The 22195-nt window shown below is 37.6% G+C and overlaps 1 protein-coding gene across 1 annotated transcript in view; it reads left to right on the top strand.

Moving 5' to 3' along the window:
• The first annotated feature begins 272 nt into the window (after positions 1–272).
• LOC135834409 (uncharacterized) overlaps positions 273–22195 on the top strand; it is a 532193-nt gene continuing 510270 nt past the window's right edge. The window contains exon 1 of the mRNA XM_065348275.1: positions 273–741. The gene's annotated coding sequence lies outside the window, so the exon portion shown is untranslated. The remainder of the gene's footprint in view (positions 742–22195) is intronic.

Genomic DNA, 22195 nt, shown 5'->3' on the forward strand with positions numbered 1-22195 from the left:
ATGGTGTGACCCCCGTCCTCCTCCCCAACTACCTCGTCCAAGTTTCGTCCCTGCAAATCCGTCAAAAATCAGATTTTATTCACAGCAAAAATGCGAAGTAATTTTGGCAACACCGCAATGTGTAAAAATGTTACCGATATAAGTTTCGACGAGGTCTTATCAAAAGGATGACTCATTGCATTGAAAGTGATTTTTTTTTAATTCGTAGAATCGGAATGTCTTCCATTTTCAACTGGTTTATCTTAGTTTATCAAGTCCATTGTTGAAGGTTCGATGCATCGATCGTTTGATTCATTCGTTGAAATGTATGACGCATCAACGTGATAAATACTTACATTCCTATCTTTTCTTCTTCCTTTGAAGTTCTGTTCTGCTGAATTATCGAAATTGCCTCTTTATACGGATCAGTAGATTAGATTTTTTAATCGTTATTCGTTCTCGAGTATTTTGATGATTTGCGTGTAAGTGTAAGTACATTACCGATCAGTGAAGATTTCTCGTGAATAAATGTTCCAGTTCGTGTGTTTTTTTTTTTGGTTTTTTGATATCTACGCGATTATTTTTATCGGCTTATTCGGGTTAGTGTGTGAATTCGTATTTCGATTCGTGGCCATATCAATTCATTTGATACAGAATGACGAAAAGACGTAGTAAGCGTTTTCTTCGCCGCGAGTACCATGAGGAAAGCTGTCGAGATGATTCGAATCAGTACCAAAATTGAGCCATTTATTACGTGTGTGGGTGAGTAACATGAATCAATTTCACACTAAGTTCGAAATATTGACGCAGTAGAAGGAATCAGACCTTCATTTTGAGCTGGGAGTTCCTCAGAAATTGTTTTAGGTCTGGAAGTGTCCTTGGAGGGGAGAAATGGGTTGTCAAAATGGAGGCATTTTTGAGAAAATCGCGGTTTCAACCTGTTTTGGTAAAAATAATCGAGACTTAAATGAAAGTAATATTGGAGATTCTGCGTCAAGCTAAGCTATTTACATCAAAATCCAAGACTACTTTTAAGGTTCATCTGAGCGGTTGAAAATTTGCAAATCGCTTATTTTTAGATAAATTCGAATTTTGAAAAGTTTTTCTTCGCAAATATTTTGGATTAATTCAGTTAAAATATTCCTGAAACTGGGGAAATATTTTGGAAGGTGAAATTTTTTCAATTTTTCTAACGTAGGGTTGACAATGGTGATGAAAAAATTGGCACCACTGCGTTTCAGAATGTTTCCTCAGTTTCAGAAATAATATCTTTCAATATTTTTGCTAAATAAATACCTACACATTTGATGATGATTTCCCATTGAAAAAGGACTCTACAGACCCGAAGCCTTTTTTTCAACGAATTCCTCAATTTTAATTTCGTTTTCGTTTGAAAATCAAGTGAGCCTATTAGTGTTCGGTGACGAGTTCTTTTAGAAGGGCTTTATGAACCTGATGCCTTTTATTTTGAACGAATCCTTCTGTTTTACTGAAAATTGAGCCTTGTGAATAAAAATATTTTTGAAAAAAGTTCATCCAATGAAGAATTTTTTGAAAAAAGGCCCCTAACTCGCTTTACAAACGAATCCGTGAAATTTACTTTCACTTGAAAATTGAATATTTCGTAAAGTTGAAATTTTATTCACAACGAAACATTCATTGATTGATATTTTTTAGAGCAGACAAATAGCGGTTTTAAAAAGGAAAAAATTGGCACATAAATTTTTTCTTCGGGAATGTGTTCAGATGAACCCCCTGAACTACCAAAAAAACCCCGAACCTCCTAAGCCTGCAGCTAATTTTTTTAGGGGGCTAAAACCGGTTACGATTTACGTTTTTTGCGATTTACTCCGAAAATATTAGGTTTACGAGAAAAACTACCATGACTAAAAATGTTTCCCTTCAAATTCTCGACAATTTGATTTTACGCTCGATACCCATCTCTCAAGAGGGGCGTCTAAAAAAAGGGGTGGAAAGAGTAGGTGTTTGAAAAAAAAATCAGTCCAATAAATTGATCAAAGTTACCACTTAATATCATTCGTTTTCACTCAATTTTTTTTACAAAGTCTACTCACCCAACTATTAATCACACCACCATTGATTGGTCTTCAACCCTCCAGAGGGGTTGGTGGGGGATGCTTGGTTTTTCAAGTAACACACAAATGAGTCATATATTTTAAAAACGAATCTGGACGTGCGATGCATCGAATAGTATGTTTTCGAGGTTGCTGAATTCGAATATGAACTTATTTTCTGGGTCCAACTTCTCAAAGCCCCTTCTGTGCCCCAAAAAGGGGGTTAAAATTTTGAAAAATCGTGGAAAGTCGAGTGATATATCGAATGGTATGTTTTCGAGGTCGCTGAGTACGAATATGAACTTATTTTTTGTGTCCCGCCACCCAATGTCCCTCTGGGCCCCAATAAGGGGCCAAAATTACAAAAAAATCATCAAAAAGTCGGGTGATATATCAGATGGAATGTTTTTGAGGTCGCCAAGCACAAACATGAACTTAATTTTGAGTCCCACCCCACAATGTTCCTCTGTGCTCCAAAAAAGGGGGAAAATTTCTAAAAATCGTGGAAAGTCGAGTGATATATCGAATGGTATGTTTTCGAGGTCGCTGAGTACGAATATGAACTTATTTTTCGGGTCCAATCTCACAATGTCCCTCTTCGCTCCAAAAAAGAGGAGACATTTTGAAAAATCATGAAAAGTCGAGTGATAAGTAAGTATATCGAATGGTATGTTTTCTAGGGGTCGCTGAATACGAATATGAAGTTGATTTCTGCTTATAGTTCCTCAAAACTCCTTTACGCTTTTCCAAATAGGATAAAATTTTGAAAAGTCGTTGAACATCGTGTAAATACGAGTATATCGAATAGTATGTTTTCAAGATCGCTGAACACATATTTTTAGAATCCAAAGCACAATGGATCTCAGCCCCAAAAAGGTTAACGAAAAAATATGGTGTAATCTTTTTGATATATCACTCGACTTTTTGATGATTTTTTGAAATGTTGGCCCCTTATTAGGGCCCTGAGGGACATTGGGTTGCGGGACACAAAAAATAAGTTCATATTCGTACTCAGCGACCTTGAAAACATACCATTCGATATATCACTCGACTTTCCACGATTTTTCAAAATTTTAACCCCCCTTTTGGGAGCACAGAAGGGGCTTTGTGAAGTTGGACCCAGAAAATAAGTTCATATTCGAATTCAGCAACCTCGAAAACATACTATTCGATGCATCGCACGTCCAGATTCGTTTTTAAAATATATGACTCATTTGTGTGTTACTTGAAAAACCAAGCATCCCCCACCAACCCCTTGGGAGGGTTGAAGACCAATCAATGGTGGTGTGATTAATAGTTGGGTGAGTAGACTTTGTAAAAAAAAAAAATTGAGCGAAAACGAATGATATTAAGTGGTAACTTTGATCAATTTATTGGACTGACCTTTTTTGAAACACCTTCTCTTTCCACCCCTTTTTTCAGACACCCGTTTTGAGATATGGGTATCGAACGTAGTATCAAATTGTCGAGAATTTGAAGGGGAACATTTTTTGTCCTGGTATTTTTTATCGTAAACCTAATATTTTCGGAGTAAATCGCAAAAAACGTAAATCGGAACCGGTTTTAGCCCCCTAAAAAAATTAGCTTCAGGCTTAGGCTGTTCGGTTTTTTTTTGTAGTTCAGGGTGTTCATCTGAACACATTCCCGAAGAAAAAATTTATGTGCCAATTTTTTTCCTTTTTGCCCTCGCTTTTTTACGTTATTTTTCTGTTCTTAATGCACTCATCAAGGAAACCTTTTGGAGGTGTTCGCCTTCGATTCGAATTGGACTGCGATCTTTAGCAGGAACATAGTCTTAAACACCTATAACCAGAATTCCAGATATCTAAATTGATTTTACGATTTTTAACTTTTTGAAAATTCAAAATTGCCCATTATCGGCGATTTATAATTTTTAAAAAAAATCTAAAATTAGTCCCGAAACTACAATAAACGTCCTCAAACAAAACTTCACATTTTTTTTCGAATTGTTGAAACGTAAGAGTCTCAACTGTGGCCAAATAAGCTTCATTGAACGACCCAAATATTTCAGATTTCCTACCCAAACCCATAGATACAGCAGCTATGCTTCGATCTTCAAGGATTGAAAATTTCATTAAATGGTAATTTTTATTGGTAAGTAGTTCTTCGGTGCTCTTTAATTTTAAAAATCAAGCTCGAGTCGTGTTTTATTGAAGTATCAGAACTGCGGAATTTTAGCTGTAATTTGTCAAATTTTACTGAAATTTTGTCATTTTTTCTTGATTTTCAATAATTTTAATACATTTATGCTATCAAAAAGATAAGACACCCTACTTCGGATTCTAATTAAATTGATGGATCGTGAAGATGGTTCACCTGGGGTTGAAAAGGGTATGATACAAATTTGAGACCCCCAGGTTAGGAAGAAGTGAAGGTGTGAAGGTCAGCAGCACTGTCACCATGTCACCGCATACCCCGAAATCACCCTCACCCCCCCCTTGTTCAAGTTGGAACTACAACAATGAAAATTACGAATTGATAAATGCCAGCTCCATCGTCGCACACAGTCGCATGTTTGAACATTCGAGTTTAATTTCCAGCCGAAAGTTGTACTATGTACTACGAAATTCGAGATTTATTTTCTCGAAAAACCATTCTTGCCTTATTCTCTACCCCTCTTACTCTTATTTACCCTGCTGAGCGGCCTTTGCGACATAGCAAGACGCCGCAAAACGGCAACCCGGCAAGATTTGTATGCGAAGATTAACATCGGCACTTAACACTCTTCCATCGCCTCATCATCGTCGTTGCCTCGCTCGCTGTGGGCGAGATTCTGCTGGTTCTGGTTCGCGTTTCAAATGCATACCTCGGGTCTTGAAATTCGACCAAACGTTGCGGCGGAAACGTAAACGGATGAAAGGAAACAATCTCGCCGAATTCTTCGTTAATTATTTTACCCCTCTTGCGACAATTCTCCCTCACCCAGTCGACCATTCGGTTGTCTTAGCCGAATCCTATATAGTACTGTTATGCTACTGTTGTGTAGTAATTTTAATTTGCGGCGAATTTCTAAAGCTGCAAATACTGCAATTTCGTCCTTTATCTTTATTTATAGTTATTTTGGTGTTTGGTACGAAGAGAAGTAGGAAGTAGCAAAAAAATGTTCTGTTTTGGAAGATTCTACGAAAAGGGAACTGGATATAAGTATATAGATGAAGTGTACTCGGATGATTCGACTCCACTATAACGTTCTCCTCTGAGCCCTCAAAATTTTGTGAAAATTGTAAAAAATCATGGAATAGGGTTCATTATAGGTATATCTATTCGTAGGAGCTCTGAAAATTAATGTAAGCTTAATTTTTACGAAATACTCGGAGCACACTCTGAAACCCCCTGTAACCAAATTCAAGCTCCTCAAATTGATTTTTGGCGAATTTTTCAGAATTTAAAATTAGGTAAGTAATCATTTTTGGACTTTTTTTTGGAGAAAAAATTACCTTATTTAGAAACCGAACCAAATTACACCATTTCCAGTCATTCTGGAGCCTCCAGCATGATTTTCGATTTCTATGAAACTTCGAAATTTCTCTGGAAAGCGAGGAAATCAATTTGGAAAGCTAAAAATCGAGTTCTGCCTTATTCTCGGTCTGTTTAAAGAAATAATTCACATTTAAGCCGATTTCTATGCATGGAAACCTCGAGAACATTGTTTGACTGAAATATTTCAAGGAAAAAAAAATTGATTTCGTCAGTTCTGGCCATTCTGGAGTCTCTAGCGTAATTTTTGATTCTTCTAGAATTTAGAAATTCCTTTAAAATGCGTAGAAATCAAGTTTGCTTTTGACATGTTTTTGTCGATGAAAAATAACGTTGTTAATTGGTACGTGTTAAAATGACTTTGGATCATTCCACGTCAATTCGACCAAAAAGTAGAAGAGGGGGGGGGGTTCGGCGATTTTTTTGAATTTTTTTTTGTGGAAAGACCTTCCGAAAGGATGACGAATGGCGCAAATCGCAGCCCTCTAGCTCTTTTTTAAAGGCTGCTAGGGGGTGTCAAAGTTTTCAGTGAACTTGAAATATCATCCATTTCAGCAGTGGATAACTCGATAACCGCGATACTTACCAAAATGGATTTTTTTCCAATAGGTACGGGTTTTGAAAGGCTTTTTGGCGATAACATAAAAAAAAGTGTTGTCACTTTTTTTCGTACGAAAAATGGGCTCGAAAAGTTTCAAAACGTACTTTTCATATCGTTCCGACACTCAAAAATTCTGAAAAAAATATATTATAGTCAACTTTCCGTGCTGAACAACATATCAAAAAATTGGGATGACATTATGTCGTAAAGTCGATTTAAAAAAATTGAGAGTTTGCGAAAAAATGCGATTTTTTGATTTAAAACATGAAAAAAAGTTTTGAGTGGTGAAGTTGACCCATTGGACCTCTATTTTCACGCATCCGTTGAAAAAGTTGAAAAAACCCTTTTAGTCGGGGAGCCCGCATAAGCATCACTTGCACACCCCTGCCGATCCTCTGGGGCAGTTTTTTTCTTAAAGGAGGAGTCCTAAGGAACATTTCTAGCCCTTGTCCTCAAAAAAAAGTTGCCCTACTTACAAAATGGTGGCCACTTTGATTGACAGGTCAGCCAAAATCGCAAATTTTGCGTTTCAAAATAGGACTTGCACGAAATTTTTTAAACGGTACAAACGTAGATCGACAGATCAGACAAAAATTCATCACCTGTCAAAATTTCAAGTGCTAAAGTGCCTTTTTAATTTTTGGTGAATTTTTGAAAATCAAATTTAGGTCAAAAATGAGGGGAAAAATCAAAATTTTACCAAATTGATCAAGAAAGCTGAAATTTGGGATATTTCCTATTTTCGACTTGCCAAATCGATTGGAAACTGTTTCAACCAGTTTTGAGCAGTTCTGGAGCCTCCAGCAGATTTTTGAAACTCGAAATTCCCACAACATTTCATCAAATGGAGATGGAAAGCCGAAATTTACTCTGCAAACTAATTTCAATGCGCTACGAAGTCAACTGCAAGTGGATTTCAAGTCGTTTTGGAGCCTCCAGTAGATTTTTGAAACTTGAAACTTCTCTAAAGTTTTATAAAACGTTGATGGAAAGCCGAAATTTAATTCGCAAATTAATTTCAATATGACATGAAGTCGACTGCATGGTGGTTTCAAATAGTTTTGAAGCTTCTAGCTACTTTTTAAATTTAAATTTTCCAAAAAACGTCATACAACCTTTCAAAAAGTCGCTGGAGGCTCCAAAATGACTTGAAATCCACCGGCAGTCTACTTCGTAGTGTACCGTATTGAAATTAGTTTGCAGAATGAATTTCGGCTCTCCATCTCCATTTGATGACATTTTGTGGCAATTTTCAAAAAGTTGCTGGAGGCTCCAAAACGACTTGAAATCCACCAGCAGTCGACTTCGTAGCGTATTGAAATTAGCTTGCAGATTAAATTTTGGCTTCCCAACTCCATTTCATAAAATGGTGTGGGAATTTCAAGTTTCAAAAATCTCGTGGAGACCAAGTAATTTTCAAAAAGTCGCTGGAGGCTCCGAAATGACTTAAACCCACAAAAATAAACGAATTTTAGTTTTTTTGCTATGCGTGTAGTTTTCATCAACTTTTTCACGAAATACACGTCAGAAAGAGGTCAAAATAAGACAACAGCATGAATTTAAACTTTTTTTGATTTTTGAAATTGAAAATTTAATTTTTTCAAATTTTAATTTTTTTGTGATAAGTTTATTTCGTCGAGTGAAATGGGGTTTTCAACTTTTTCAACGGATACGTATAATAGGGGTCAAATGGGTCAAGTTCATACCACGAAAACGTGTTGAAAATAAGATTAAAACACTCAAAAAAAATGATTCAAGCATTAAAAAATTCTCAAAAACAGATTACTTAGATGAAATTTCGACAAATTTCGAAGGGAACACATGAATTATTATTAAATGTGCATAATTTTAATATCTTCTCACGTGTGTTTAATGTTGTTTTCAACATGTTTCAACGATGCTTTGTGCCTTTTTTTTTTTTTTTTTTGCTGAATTCGGACTTGTAATATTTTATGATACTGTAATCATTTTTATTGATTTAAATGCTTTTTTTTACGTTTTCATGATGCTTTATGTTAGTTTTGGCAAATTATCCGGAAATTTCATCAATTTTGGTAATTTTTGATGATTTTAAAAGTGTTTTTTTTTTCATTTTTTTTAGCGTTCTGCTGTTATACTTACTTACGTAATAGAATTTTAATAATTTTTTCTGATGTTTTTGTCAAACTTTCACAAATTTTGCATGGATTTTGATATAGTGAGATTTAGCATAACTGGGATAGATAGATTTTATCAGAATTTCTACCTATGTACTGAAGTTTAGAAATATTCCCTAAGGTAGTGAATATTTGCCTCGCCTGGTTAGCTCAAAATATCGGAGAGATCTCAGTCATACTACTCACTTTTCACAGAGATAATTTCCAATCACCAATCAAAAGCATACATACAAGATAATTTATGATTTATTGTTGCTCGGAAATAATATTAGATGAAATACACATTAAATAAGGTTAATAGATATAAAATAATATTACGTCATTTTATACTAGATAATGAGGGTGGTAATTGCTTACCCATTGAAACTGTACACATCTCCTAGAAAATGTGTGATTAATGTTGATGACTTACTCATCAGGTTCACAAGCTGTCCATTTTTCCTGTCTCTTCGGGGTGTCTCTAATACTAGACACAGATGACAGGTCTTGGTTAGGAGTTCATAAGGTGCTATTCTTGATGAGAAGTATTCTCCGATGGCTAGCAGGATCGGAGAAATACCCAGAGGATGCGGTAGACGCGATAGAAATATGATCATTATTTTAATCACGAAAGAAACGGAATTATCCACTTAATAAAGTGGGCGAGAACGGATTAAATAGTAGATGAGTATCCCTGCAGAGGGAACTCATCCGCTTCGAACATACATAAATACACTTCAAGACCAAGAACCGGCTCGCGCGTTAGCCTAATACGAGATCTAATTAAATTCAAATCATGTTAGATGTAACTGCTCGGTAGTCTTGCGACCACCGAGCAGGAGATGCAGCTTAATTGGGAATGCAACTTGCCCGAAGTACAACAACTACAACTGGATTAAATGCAACTACTTTGGCTCGTGGCTGTGTTGCTCTATTTATAGTCGTAGGTGCATCGTTTGATGCGCGGCTATTGATGACATTGAATTGTCATCAAAATGTATTAGAAGAAGTTCTCACATTACCAGACTTGCGCAGTCTTTGGGAGTTGTTATATCGCTACGGCGATGCTTCTTATACTCATCACTACGACGATGCTTTTATTAATCATCTCTTACGTGATGAAGGCATATTTCCTCATATCATATGCCCTTCCGGGGGTTGACCCCTTTACAGCAGGTCACGGGGGGAAGCACGGATCACGAAAAATAAGAGGAAAAATATGCCGTACCCCGCTTTCCCCTCCCTTCCGAAACAAGGGAGGATGTGCCATCCCTGCCCCTCCGTACTTTGCTGCGTTGATCTGCAGACTATTTTGAGGTGACAGGTTTTCACAAGATGGGTCGGAGGGTGGGAATTTTGAATAAAAAATGCCATTGACTTTTTCCCCGCAATCAAAGATACCAATTGCTTGATAATCAGAGATCGCAGTGTCAATCGACAGGATCGAAAATGGTAATGTTTTTTGTGAGGATAGTAAGAAAATTCTAAAATTTTTGAGTTCTAAAACTGCCCTTCTGTTTTTTGTAGCCAAATATTTCCTAATGGGTTCGAAGCGAAGATTTTCCTTATCAATTTAGATGGAATAGATACGCGTAGTATGTATTCTGCCAACGAGAGTGGTTCTTGGTCACCAAGTAGCATTATGTCAATTTGGCCTATAAATTTATAAAAAATTTCTTGCGAATATGATGGTTACGAAAAGCCAGCTTCTTTTATTTTTATAGTGTTCATATCGCAGATTTTAAGTTTTTGTTTCCCCATTTTTGAATCCATACCCCCATCAAAACAGAAGAAAATTGAAAAAATTCAAAAGTTTACGAATGTCACGTAGTCCTGCCTTCCTATTCTCTAGAGAATGCATACAGTTTCAAAAAATTTGGCTTAATTCTAAAATTTTGCGTAATTCTAAGATTTTTATCTAATTCTAAAAGCATAATGTATGGCATAGAAAGTAATGCGGAAAATATGAATCTAACATTATAGTGAAAAGGAGACTGGATGTAAAAAATGATATGAAAAGGTTGCGTAATAATTACGAAAAGGAAATTTTGCTTAATTCTAGAATTTTGCTTAACTTTAAGGGAGTAATATCTATACATAGCATAAAAAATACGTGCATAAGAGTAGAAATATTGATGCGAAAATTGAATACGGATGCATATAACATACAAAAGTGTGGAATACAAAATCTGAACTATTGAACAATGTGGATTTTTGAAAAATTAATTGTTGAAGAATTACGGATATTTTATGATGGGAAGATGTGGTCGTTTGGTCACCAACAGTATCATTATTAACGAATCTCAGCTTTTTCGAGTTATTCAATCTCTCGACATCATCATTTAACATGGATCATTACTCAGGACCGCGTTGTTTTTTAGTCATAACCATTCTGTGGGAAACAAACCATTAGTGTGGTTTTCAGAAGATACTTACGTTTAATTCTTGTTTATAGGTGAAAAGCTGAAATGTTAATCATGTTCTATTTTATGCTTAACTCTAGAGTTAGAAATAAATAATTAGTATATTCAATTTCACTTTTATTAGGCACTTCCAGTGGTCTAGAGCTCTACTGGTTTCGGCTAAGATAGTCGTCTCATTCATCGGCTTCCGTGTCGCTTCTCTCTTCATCTTGCGATGGTACCCGTTGATCGGTATTGGAACACCTGGAATCAGAATAAAGCAGTGTCGCGCGCTCGTGTGACAAATTAATAGACGGCATGCTGACTCGTTCTGCCTGTTCTATGGCTGCTTCTACCATACGCACGATTCGATCAGTGCGTCGTCGTACATGTCGAACTGAGCTGTCGTCATCGTCATTTTTTCGACGTTCTAGGCGACGCAGTTTACCCATCTTTCCGAGATTACTGTTTTCGTCGGAGGAAGTTTGTGTGCTTTGTACTGCTACTGCCTTTGTCGTATTTGGGTGAGAAGAGGTTGAGGGGGTAGAACAAGTAGTCATTTGAGGCGATCTTGTGGATGAAGTTGTGGTTGAACGGGGAGCTATCCTTACAGGGGTCAAGCAAATCCTGGGGATTTTTAAATCAAGTGGTAGTGATTGAGGAATGTATTCTGACGAGATATCTATGTCAGGTGTAGGGGGTCTAGGATTCAGGATTATTGTTTGCTTTTTTAATACCTCGGGGATGAATTTATCTCGCATCATCGGTATTATATTGGCATATAAGTTAGATGGGTAGAAGGGACCTTTTCGGTCCATTCCAGCCCTGTTTCTGTGCAATTCTTCGAATATATCAGAGGTTTGGAAAACCCTTCCTCCGAGGGTCCGTTCCCAATCAAAATTTAGGGCTCGGTTGATTTCTGAGAAAGTCGTTTGGTTGATATCCTCATGTGGTATGAGGGGGAGGATTATGAGTTGTTGAACTTGTAATTTTTTCAACAACAGACAGATTGCTTGGAATGCATAAAAGAAGTGTTCATATGACGTGTTTCGTTCCACATCAAAATTTCCAATTGAAATCATTATTCTCTTTGGAAGTTCTTTAAACGTCCCGAGGTATGAGAGCAGTCCGGACGCTAGCATGTCTCTACGGTACATTTTATTATCAATCAGGTTTTCATAGGGTTTAGACACACCTAGGTATTTTGCAATACCATTGGCGTGTCCATCCCCCATGATTAAGATATTGTATGCGAAAAATGCAACGTTGTATGTCTCTTCCAAAATTTCATATCCCGCGGCAGTAAAGCCGTGCGGGTAGGAATTAATGGGATGAAAGGGTTTTAACTCGGCTGAATCGGAGCCGAACCGTGCTTTATAATTTTTACGAAAAAGGTTTTTGTCTGCAGATGTGCCCTTTTTCGGTTTTGGCTGGGGAATTTTCGATCTTAACCTCGTAGCATCTACGTGGTCTGAAACAGGATCTGGGGCCCTAGAGCTGTCAGACGAAGTTGATGGAATCGGCTCATTCATATTTACGCAATTGAGTTGCGATATTATGGGCTGGGTCATTGAATCATTTTGAATATCTTGGTTTCGGGGATTGATGATCGATGGGATCGGGGTCTCTGCTGGCTCCGGTCTTGGAATTGGTGCAGAGCCACAAGAAAGATTTTGTGGTTTCGCAAAGGCGGATCGTGATGATTCTTGGACTCGTCGCCGCAAGGGTGGAGGAGAAGTGTACTGAGGTATTCCTGAGTTGGAAATTGAATGTTGTGGCAGGACGGGTTCCATTTGAGAGGAGGAAGGTTGGGACTCGGTAGATGAATTCATTCTCGGACGTAGATTTGCGAATAGGTTTCCTATCTGATGATCTAGGAGCCTATTATACTGAGTCGTCAATTTGGCGTATTCCTTTCGATAATCTTCCACCTGACTTGTTAGGGTAATATTGTCGTTAACCAATACCATCTCAATACGCGTAATATAATCTCGTTGTAATGCTAGTTGATTCACTAGGGACTGGACTCTACAGTCAGTATTGAGTACTTCGAATATTCGTAGCGATTGGTCGACAAAGAAAGAATCAGATCCTAGGATCAATTGGTTACATGACGGATGGGGACATGGGACACACGGTGCACCTTGTTCTGTTCTCATAGTGGAGTGTATATACAGTCGGTATAGGCACCCAAAATGAAAAAGGTGTCTACACGCTGTTATGTAAATATCGTCATGAATAGCTCTTGCAAATGGTCCTGGCAAGGCCAAGGATAGCTTGCATTGGTCACAGATTATTTCGCAGTACGACATAATCGTGAGGGAAAATTGAAATGATGAGAAAATCGAAAAAAGGTTCTGAGAGTTATTTCCCAAAAGAAAAGGTTAATAGGGTTTTGGAGAGTACTCAAAAGGAATGAGTCGAAATCATTTGAAAATCCGGAAGATTCTATTGAAATAAGAAATAATTGGCAAGGTATTGGAAAAAATCGATCGAAGAATGATCTATTGGAGCTTTTGTTGAAGTCTTGTGGTTGAATAACGAGATTTTTGAGATAAATTTGGAGAAATGGTAAAAGCACAGCAGTTTGGTACAAAGACACAAATGATCACTCGCGAATTCGATGCAAAAGAGATCCAATTGGCCTACTTAGATATGGGCCAACCAGATCACGTTGTATTGAAAAAGCAAACTCGGAAACGAATAGGTAGAGCAAAGTCAAAAACTTACCACAGCTAAGTCGAGAGGTGTTGTGTGGATCCCAGCACTACATATAATAAGGTTCGATTCGAAAAAAGGTAGCGCTTTTATTTTGATTTTACCAACTCTTCAGTTGATACAGATTAGACGAAAAAATTATTCCCACCTCCAGGTCCATAAATTTTAGGTGTTTGTGACCGTAATGAGCACTTGTGTGTGAGAATCGATAAGAGGGCGAGGTAATTATCAAAAATAAAATAATCAAATAGGCGATAGAGAAAAAATACGTAATTTGAATGACAGTTATGTCCTCGTACGTTGACGTGTTTATGGCCTTTGACTGGTTACCGAATGGTCTCTCTAGAACTAGTAGCATTTCGCCTGAGCTTAACTATAATTTCCTTATGAATGAAATTTTCAAAAGGTGCTGACTATACTAAATCTGAATCGCCAGACGAGTCGGATGAAAATTTGCAAGGAGTTCAGTTTTTCAGAGTAGCAAATCCATAGAGATTGCTATGAGTCGTCGGAGTAATGTAGGCTTATATTTGCATTGCCGGCAATTATTTCGTTTCTATTGCTGCTGGTCTTGCTCGAATTTTGTACCTTACGTAGTATCTTAATGAGGCAGTGAGCAGCAGTGTTTCTAGTTGCCCATAACTGTCACATAACTCGCACCATTCCCTGAGTCTTCTATATTGCGCTGGGAACCATTTAATTATCCACAATGTATCGATGATTATTTTGGGTTTCTTAGGGGGGTTTGTGGCTTCGTATCCTACAGTAGCATAATATTTAAATCTCGTCATTTGATTATTGTCTATAACAGAAAACTTAAACACGTTAGATGTATTCTTACGTACGGGCTATTGCTGTTGTTGAACTGAAAATGCGCATAGTAATGTGTTAATTAAGCTTGTATTATGCATACGATTACTAGTAAGGGTTTTTTGATGGGAAAAAAGGATGATTTTTAAACTGAGTGAGAATGGGTTTGTTGTAAGATGTGTGCATCTTCCAGTATACTGAACGATGGTGTTATGTGTGTATGAATTTGGGAAAAATTACAGGTATTACCCAGTTGACCAAATGCTAGCAAATTTTGTGCTAGCGTAAATGGTGCCGGAATTTGAGACACTTTTTTAAAAAAATGCTAGCAAATCAGTTGCGATTAGGTCACATTAGAGTAGCAGAATTGCGCACAAATAGCTAGCACGTAGCTGGCACAAAGCTAGCAAAAAGCTAGCATTTTGTTGGCACTTTGCTCTGCATTCTGCTACGTACATGCGACTAAATCGCGACTGATTTGCTAGCAATTTTTGCAAAAAGTGTCTCATATTCCGGCACCATTTACGCTAGCGCAAATTATGCTAGCAAGAAGCTAGCATTTTGCTAGCGTAGAAAAACTTTGATCAGTAAAATAATTACTATTAGTTAATTTTTAAAAATTCTGGGTGTTTACCTTTAACAGGTGGTAGTTTTCCAGGAAATTCCAAAAATTAGGCGACTGTCCCAGCTCAGAGCTAGCATAACGCTAGCATCTTGGGACAGTATAAGAAGAGTGATGTCACTCTTCTTACTTTTCAACAAGATACCACCTTGAGCTTATATTCAACTTGATGACACACTTTATCTAAGAGTAGCAAACTATACCATGAGAGAGATCGACGCTAGCAATTCGCTAGCATTATGCTAGCGCTTAGGTTGAAAAATCTCTTTATTAAATAAAAAATGACGTTTTTTTTGAAATAGAAAAATTGTCAAAATTTAAAATTTGAAAATGAAGTATCAAACAAACCATCAAAATTAAAAATTTCAAAAACATTTGAACAACATTTTAGTCCACGGCAATGGGAGTAATTGCACCCCCGCCGATCCTCCGGGACAACTTTTTCCTTAAAGCGGACATCCTAAGGAACATTTTAAAGCAAACTTGCTGAAAAAAATTGGCCTTACTTACAAAATGGCGGCCATTTTGATTGAAAGGTCAGCCGAAATCGCAGATTTTGCGTTTCAACATACTCGTAGGACGTGCACGAAAATTTTCAAACCTCACAAACGTAGATCGAAAGATCATGCAAAAATTCATCACCTGTCAAAATTTCAAGTGGTAAAGTACCTTTTTCGATTTTTGGTGAATTTTCAAAAATCAAATTTTGGCCAAAATGTGAGAAAAAATAAAAATTTTACCAAATTGACCAAGAAACCTGAAATTTGGGATATACCCTATTTTCGACATGCCAAATCGATGGGAAACGGTTTCAACTTGTTTTGAGCAGTTCTGGAGCCTCCATCAGATTTTTGAAACTCAAATTGAAGTTGTAAAGCTCAAATTTATTCTGAAAACTAATTTCAATACGCTACGAAGTACTGCAGGTGAATTTCAAGTCGTTTTAGAGCCTCCAGCGACTCTTTGAAAATTCCTGAAGCCTCCAGCAGATTTTTGAAACTTTAAATTTTCACAAAATTTCATCAAACTGAGATGGAGAGTCGAAATTCATTCTGCAAACTAATTTTAATACGCTACGAAGTCGACTGCTTGTGGATTTCAAGTCGTTTTGGAGCCTCCAGCGACTTTTCGAAGGTTGTATGGCGTGTTTTGGAAAATTGGAATTTCCTTAAAGTAGCTGGAAGCTTCAAAACCATTTGAAACCTGCGAAGTAAATTTCAGCTTGCCAACTCCAATTGATAAATTAATGTTGTGGGAATTTAAAGTTTCAAAAGCCTACTGGAGGCTCTAAAATGACTTGAACCCACCTGAAGTCGTCTTCAGAGGGTGTTAAAATTGGAGTATAGAGTAAATTACAGCTTTCCATGTCCATTTGATGAAATTTTGTTGTCCCCTTTAAGAAAAAAGTTGCCCCGGAAGATCGGCGGGGGGGGGGGGTGCAATTACTCCTATTGTCATATGCAGGAATATTTTTAATGATTTTTGTATGCGCGCTGAGGGATGTAAAAGATACCTGCTCGCATTTTGCTACAATAAATAACGCAGAAAAAGGTTTATTGGTGAGAAATGCGTATAAGATCTGGTAGCACGTTCCTATCATTTGACTACAAAAAAAACGCCAAGTCACCAGATGCAGAAACTAGAGATATGCTTACATTTTTCTAGAGCCAGATGGCTAAGTAAATGCTAGCTCAGAGATGCAAGAATATTACCTGAAGTTTCCTATCATCTGTGAGCAGGTACAATGGTACATATTAGTCAGTGATACGCTGGCATTAAGCGAGCAGGTATAGAGTGAGGCAAAAGCTAGCTGAGATATGCGAGAATATTGCTTGAACTTTCTTGGCATAGAATTGCAAGCAAATATCCATCAGTAATACGCTAGCATCAGGCGAGCATGTATGAAGTGAAGTAAAAGCTAGCTGAGATATGCGAGAAAATTGCTTGAACTGTCCTAGCATAGAATTGCGAGCAAGTATCCGCCAGTAATACGCTAGCATAAGGCGAGCAAGTTAAAGTGAAGTAAAAGCTAGCTGAGAGTCGCTGGAAAACAGCTCGAAAATTGCTAGAATTGAATTTGCTAGCGAAAAACTGCAAGAAAATCGCTTACTTTTAGCGAGACAATTATTGCTGGCCACAAAAAGCGAGTAAATTGCTAGCAACTTATCAAAACGCGAATAAAACGCTAGCTTTTTGCTAGCATGTGGTCAACTGGGTATGCCAAGACCTAGATCTTAGTATACTTACGAGTATTCGAATTTGTATTTTTATGAAGTGGAAACAATTACATGAGTAAGAGAAAAAATCATTATGAGGAATGCTCGTGAATCGTGTGTAAATTACTTGTTAAGCGTATTCCTTTCCCAAATCATCTGGTGGCGAATCTCGGACCAATGTGTGTACCTCTTTATTTGGGTTCGTTTACATATTCTTCTCCAGCCGGTATATATGAGTGTCTACGCTCTGTGTTGACGCGATGTAGCAAGGTCAATGTCACACTCGCTTACTATGTCGCTGGAGTAACGAACTTAGGGTATGAAGACTTGTTGTTGTTGTCTGTATTTGTATGCGGCACAGTGGGGTTCCAGGTTCGTCTACCTGTTATGGTGTGTTTTACCTAAGGTGAGAATTACGGGTTGAAACATCGTTCTTCGTCTGTATCTTAGAATGCTTACGTATAGAAAATGCACTGAGGACAAAAAATGAATTATTAACTGAATGTGATTTTAAGCGTTACATTAAAAGGGATATGTAGTTGCTGGGGAGTATAAGAGGACATGTGATAAGATAATTTTGTCTACTGATTACTTGGGAGTACGCAAGGACATATGATGAGATAATTTTGTCTACTGATTACTTGGGAGTACGCAAGGACATATGATGAGGTATTTTCAGTGTATTTCCAAGCGATTTAGATCGTAGTTTTGTAGCTATACGAGTATACATACCACTGTAGAGTGACAGAAGGGGGTTATGGGGTTTGAAAAATATTTACACTTTCTGATTCTTAATGCTTTACTTGTCGCATGTCGGTTGTGATAGAAGTAACATGTGGTTATTGTTGCAATCAGAAAATGTGTCAGGACATATGATAGGGTATTTTTCGCACATTTTCCAATTCGCAACAATAGAGTAGTGAATTTTTGCAAAGCATTAAGTTTTCCATGATGGGTTTCCTTCATCATCTGATTTTTCATCAGGAACCATTTCGAAAAACCGAGCGATAGGCTCTTGATCGCTATCGGATACATAATTTAGGAATTTTGTCTCGAGTTTTTTTTCCAGTGAGTAGCGGGTTTAGTTCGTAATCTAGCGAGAACTCGCTCAGATCGTGTCCTGGTTGGCAAAGATGTAGGCCTTTGAGCACTTGCCCCTGCCCTAGGAGCATTCAAAGTTTCGCTAGGTTGAGATTCTGGAATCGCAGAGTCAGGTGGAGTATCCAATGGGTTTTTAACGTTGGAAAGGTCATTATTGGGTGAATTTTGGGGTGCCATAGGAGCATCCAAAAATATTTCGTCGTCAGAATCTTGGCTATCTTGACTGTCTTGGCTATCGTCCAAGGTTGAAATAGTTTCTTGTGACGAAAATTCAGTTGCCCTATTCTTACATGGACGGCCTCTCGTTCTTTTTACCGTAATAGGGGGTCCGTCCTGTGCCCCTGAAGTGGAAGGTTGGGATTGAGAAAGGGTTGAATCTTGAGACGCATGTGTTGTAGCTTGCGCCTTTTCAGGTCGTTTATTTCGTGCCTCAGCATGTTTTTCACGAGCTGATTTTGCTATTTCTTGTAGGACCACTTGAGATGCTTTTCGAAAATCTTTCCTACTGATTACAATTTCGGTGTCATCCTCGTTGTCTGAATCGAGGTATAATTCATCATCTTCACTGTCGATTTCAGATTCATTTTGATAGTCAGTAAGAAATTCTTTGATTCTTTGTTCTAACGAGCGAGAATCAATGCTAGATTTAAAGCAAACTTCGCTTCTCAACTTTTCTAAGTTCTCCTTTGTAATAAAGAGAGTCAATTGGCGAATATTTGCTACTCTGTTGATTTCATCTTCATCAGTTGGTTCCAAAAGATAGCAGTTGTGGCCATTTCTTTGGACAACGATGTAGGGTCCAGTTTTCTTTTCGTATAGTTTGCCAGAAGTCTGTTTGGCAAAAGATGATTGTTTATGATTGGCCATTAAGACCCAGTCTCCCTTTTTGAAGAATGTAGGATCTGGGTGACTTTTATTGAAGGCGTATTCTTCTTCAATTTTCTTCAACCTTCTTTTCTCTCGAATAAAAGTCTCAACCAGTTGACAGTGGGTCATTTCTTGGATTTTTAGAGTATCTTGTTCAATAGTATAGACAGCCTTTTTAGCCAACGAGTCAGCGATGATGTTTGTAAATTCATGTTTTCTTGCAAAATCATGAAAAAATTCGACTTTTTCAAATTCCTTACGAAGTTCAAGAATTTCTTTAAATAGGTGTTCATGATGGACTGGTTTATTTCGCGAATTTTTCCAATTATTGGTTTGCCATAATGAGCAGGTATTGTTGAGTGCTTTTATAGCGTAGTTCGAGTCACTCAATAATTTTACTTTCGTGATCTCATTTTCTTTAAGTACTTGCAACGCTGTGCGAATTGCAATTAATTCCGCAAGGTTGTTCGAAATTGGGTATTGAGTGCTCGTTATACGTTCAGAAATGTTTAAAATTGAGTCTGGCGCAAAACAAATACCTATTCCAGCAATTGCATTCGTGTCACCATTTTTTGAGCAGGCTCCATCCGCTGTGACACGGACGTAACCATCTGTGTCAAATATTAGGTCAATATCAGGATTTAATGTTTCCTCAAGACATTTTTCAGTTGAGACAGATGGGATTTCACGTTTGATCATGTTCTCGTGAATTTTGATGAGTTCTTTCTTGAAGTTGAACTTTACACTTGTCTGAGGTATTTGTAGTCCAATAACATCTGCGATGCCCCAGGCTTCATTGGGTTTGAATCCAAATGATGTTGGTGTATTGTTCAATTCATCCTCAATTTCAGAGATTAAATCTTGCCATCCAGAATGTGATCGTAATGGATTGTGGTTTTTATTGATTTTTACTCGTAATTTGTCTCCAATCCAGCGCATCGTCCTTTCCACAGATGAAGATTGTGGGTTGTATGCGCTAGTGTGAGCAGCTTGAATGTGATGTTCTTCGAGTAAATTGTACCAAGAACTAGAGATAAATTGTGAGCCATTGTCTGTTATTATTTTCTTGATATTCACTTTATGACTTTCAATGTCAAAGATTATTGTAGCCATTTGCTGACAGACTGACTTTTTCTTGATGTTATATAATGTTCTTAACCATGTTCGGTTTGTAAAAACGTCTTTTGCGACCAAGAGGTATTTTGGTTCATCTTTCATTGCGGGAAGGGGCCCAAGCAAATCAACAGATAGAACATCTCCAAGGGCATAGGCTTCTATTTGAGCGTATTCAATAGTCCTATGATTTGCGTAGTTCTTATTGACCTTACAGACAATGCATACGTTGCAGATTTCGCGAATATACGCCAGTGAGTTGTTGTGATAAAATATTCTGCGAAATATTACGTCGAGTTTGGTAGATCCTACATGGCCATATACGCAATGTAGGTAGTCAACAGTATCGTAGAAAAGCTCATTAGGCAGGCATGGTACTTTTGAACCATTTTCCAATTTTTTCATGAGGATTTTTTCTCCTTTGGCGTTTTTGAAAATTTCAAATTTCGAAAGTTTGTTTTTCTGAGCATCTCTTTGCTTTTTATTGTTTGCCGGGATACTTTCCTCAAGAATTTCGATAAGTTTTTTACACGTTGTGTCTGTCTGCTGATATGACGAAATGTTTCTGAGACGTTTATGAAGTTCAGGAATGTTTTCAGCAAGAAATTTGACTTCCAAGGGTGTAATTCCTGTCTCAAATTCTTGTGAATGAGGTTCCGATGGCTCAGTTTGAGGTTCGAATGGTTCCAGCTCTGTTGGATCTGAGTCATCTGGAATTTCGACATTGTGGACTTCTAGCTCAGGTGCCTTTATTTTGTAAAGGGTCTTGTTGGAAAAATTCATATCATAGATGATATCGTAGCAATTTAAAACGGTTACCCAGTGCGCCGCCTTTCGGTGGGTGTAATGGGAGAAAATTATCACTTTTAAGTCACCTATACTGGGAGAAAACTAATCAATTTCTCCCACTTATGGTGACAGAAAGCTGTTAGAATTCTACTGCCTATACTGGGAGAAAACGTAATATTTCATCTTATACTGGGAGAAAAATATGGCTTTTCTCCCACATACACTGGGAGAAAATATCGACCTCGAAATAATGGAATTAATTGTATTTTATGCCGACTACGTGGGAGAAATATTACGTCAGAATCTGTCAACTTATACTTGGGAGAAAAAAACATTGTTATTTTTTTCCCTCCATACACGAAGAAATATTTTGCGGATCCCTGAGACATCGAAATATTACGCGATTTTAATGACCACTTAATGTACATTGACCCCGTCGACCTCCCTGCCTACCTGTTCAGTTGATATACCTACCTTTAAAAAGATGACGCAATTATCGGAAATATTACATAAGATTTCCGTATATGATGCAATCATACGTGAATATTGCGTCATTCAATCGACTTCCTGTTCATTTCTGGGGGTAGCGCTTTAGCCAATCACAACGTTCGGCGCGCGCACAACTTACTCCTACTCTTTTCCTTAAAAATACACATTTTATGTTAACAAGCGGCCTGAAAAACTCTAAAAAGTCAGTCTTGTTGCAGTTTCTCGTTTGGCTTAGTCTTGTCTTAGTACATTCCTTTTCCTTTCGTTGTAATTCGACTTCCGATTCGTTATTGACCCCGGGGAGAGGCACCTACACTCATGGGCAAGTAGCAGTCGGTAATATTGGATCCTGTGTTGTTTTATATGCTGTCGTTTCCAGAGCTATGCTTGGGACTAGCTCCCAACATAGCAGGCAGTTCCGTTCCGGTTCTTTTCGACGCCGAAATATTCTACTAAGTTTCAGTTTTCTGGACTTAGTAAAATTTCCAGATCAAGTTGATGTATTCGACCTCTCATCTTATAGTAACGCAGCTTATAATGGACCAGCCCAATTAGGAATTGTAAACCAAATTCCATTCGTGAGTGTTCCCTCTGGGGTCGTTGGTGTTTTCTTTACGTACTCAGATCACCTTCGTATATGTATCGTGGAGTTCGTCTTATTAGTTTCCTTTTCCTTATTATTTCCTTATTGACCTAAGCATCCTCGTGTTATTTTCCTAAGTTTATTGACCTAAGTTTTATTGACCTAAGCATCCTCGTGTTATTGACCTAAGTAATCCA

This window comes from Planococcus citri, chromosome 2 (assembly GCF_950023065.1).
Source record: "Planococcus citri chromosome 2, ihPlaCitr1.1, whole genome shotgun sequence".
NCBI lineage: Eukaryota > Metazoa > Arthropoda > Insecta > Hemiptera > Pseudococcidae > Planococcus > Planococcus citri.